A 2,854-nucleotide genomic window follows, 5' to 3' on the forward strand; every position below is an offset into this window, starting at 1 on the left:
GCAGACGATAAGTACAACCGTTTCAGAGAGAAGAGCGGTCAATGTGACGATCTGGCTTTAAGACGATTCGATAACAAATGACGAAAACGGACGGATTTCTTGGGTTTTTACTACATATGAACACTTTTCACATTCTCCCGTGCAACTCGGCAGCTAGTCCTCCTTTCATGTAGAATCTTAAGGTCCTAGCTCATGTCCAAGGCACCAAAGCCAGCTAAAAAGTCAATAACCGATACCTAAAACTAGAATTGTACTACTTCTTAGTGGCTATTACATCAACTTAGAAGATTGATCTGTGTTGTACTATGGTGCTTTTAGTGTCTCAGCATACCGCAGCAGGCGACATAGCTTTGCAGACGATAAGTACAACCGTTTCAGAGAGAAGAGCGGTCAATGTGACGATCTGGCTTTAAGACGATTCGATAACAAATGACGAAAACGGACGGATTTCTTGGGTTTTTACTACATATGAACACTTTTCACAATCTCCCGTGCAACTCGGCCGCTAGTCCTCCTTTCATGCAGAATCTTAAGGTCCTAGCTCATGTCCAAGTCACCAAAGCCAGCTAAAAAGTCAATAACCGATACCTAAAACTTTATTTGTACTACTTCTTACTGGCTATTACATCAACTTAGAAGCTTCATCTGTGTTCTACTATGGTGCTTTTAGTGTCTCCGCATACCGCAGCACGCGACATAGCTTTGTAGACGATAAGTACAACCGTTCCAGAGAGAAGAGCGGCCAATGTGACGATCTGGCTTTAAGTCGATTCGATAACAAATGACGAAAACGGACGGATTTCTCAGGTTTTTATTACATATGAACACTTTTCACATTCTCCCGTGCAACTCGGCTGCTAGTCCTCCTTTCAAGCAGGATATCAAGGTTCTAGCTCATGCCCAAGGCACCAAGGCAGCTAAAAGGTCAATAATCAATAGTTAAAACTTGAATTGTACTACTTCTTACTGGCTATTACATCAACTTAGAAGCTTCATCTGTGTTCTACTATGGTGCTTTTAATGTCTCCGCATACCGCAGCACGCGACATAGCGTTGCAGACGATAAGTACAACCGTTTCAGAGAGAAGAGCGGTCAATGTGACGATCTGGCTTTAAGACGATTCGATAACAAATGACGAAAACGGACGGATTTCTTGGGTTTTTACTACATATGAACACTTTTCCCATTCTCCCGTGCTACTCGGCAGCTAGTCCTCCTTTCATGCAGAATCTTAAGGTCCTAGCTCATGTCCAAGGCACCAAAGCCAGCTAAAAAGTCAATAACCGATACCTAAAACTTGAATTGTAGTACTTCTTACTGGCTATTACATCAACTTAGAAGCTTCATCTGTGTTCTACTATGGTGCTTTTAGTGTCTCCGCATACCGCAGCACGCGACATAGCTTTGTACACGATAAGTACAACCGTTTCAGAGAGAAGAGCGGCCAATGTGACGATCTGGCTTTAAGTCGATTCGATAACAAATGACCAAAACGGACTTATTTCTCAGGTTTTTATTACATATGAACACTTTTCACATTCTCCCGGGCAACTCGGCTGCTAGTCCTTCTTTCATGCAGAATCTTAAGGTCCTAGATCATGTCCAAGGCACCAAAGCCAGCTAAAAAGTCAATAATCAATATCTAAAACTTGAATTGTACTACTTCTTACTGGCTATTACATTAACTTAGAAGCTTCATCTGTGTTCTACTATGGTGCTTTTAGTGTCTCCGCATATCGCAGCACGCGACATAGCTTTGCAGACGATAAGTACAACGGTTTCAGAGAGAAGAGCGGCAAATGTGACGATCTGGTTTTAAGTCGATTCGATAACAAATGACGCAAACGGACGGATTTCTCAGGTTTTTACTACATATGAACACTTTTCAATTTCTCCCGTGCAACTCGGCTGCTAGTCCTCCTTTCATGCAGAATCTTAAGGTCATAGCCCATGTCCAAGGCACCAAAGCCAGCTAAAAAGTCAATAACGATATCTAAAACTTGAATTGTACTATTTCTTACTGGCTATTACATCATCTTAGAAGCTTCATCTGTGTTCTACTATGGTGCTTTTAGTGTCTCCGCATAACGCAGTACGCGACATAGCTTTGCAGACGATAAGTACAACCGTTTCAGAGAGAAGAGCGGTCAATGTGACGATCTGGCTTTAAGACGATTCGATAACAAATGACGAAAACGGACGGATTTCTTGGGTTTTTACTACATATGAACACTTTTCACATTCTCCCGTGCAACTCGGCAGCTAGTCCTCCTTTCATGTAGAATCTAAATGTCCTAGCTCATGTCCAAGGCACCAAAGCCAGCTAAAAAGTCAATAACCGATACCTAAAACTAGAATTGTACTATTTCTTACTGGCTATTACATCAACTTAGAAGCTTGATCTGTGTTGTACTATGGTGCTTTTAGTGTCTCCGAATACCGCAGTACGCGACATAGCTTTGCAGACGATAAGTAGAACCGTTTCAGAGATAAGAGCGGCCAATGTGACGATCTGGCTTTAAGTCGATTCGATAACAAATGACGAAAACGGACGGATTTCTCAGGTTGGTATTTACTACATATGAACAGTTTTCACATTCTCCCGTGCAACTGGGCTGCTAGTCCTCCTTTCATACAGAATCTTAAGGTCCTAGCTCATGTTCAAGGCACCAAAGCCAGCTAAAAATTCAATATCCGATACCTAAAACTTGAATTGTACTGCTTCTTACTGGCTATTATATCATCTTAGAAGCTTCATCTGTGTTCTACTATGGTGTTTTTAGTGTCTCCGAATACCGCAGTACGCGACATAGCTTTGCAGACGATAAGTACAACCGTTTCAGAGATAAGAGC

The sequence above is a fragment of the Schistocerca gregaria genome, unplaced genomic scaffold, assembly GCF_023897955.1.
Source record: "Schistocerca gregaria isolate iqSchGreg1 unplaced genomic scaffold, iqSchGreg1.2 ptg000227l, whole genome shotgun sequence".
Classification (NCBI taxonomy): Eukaryota; Metazoa; Arthropoda; class Insecta; order Orthoptera; family Acrididae; genus Schistocerca; species Schistocerca gregaria.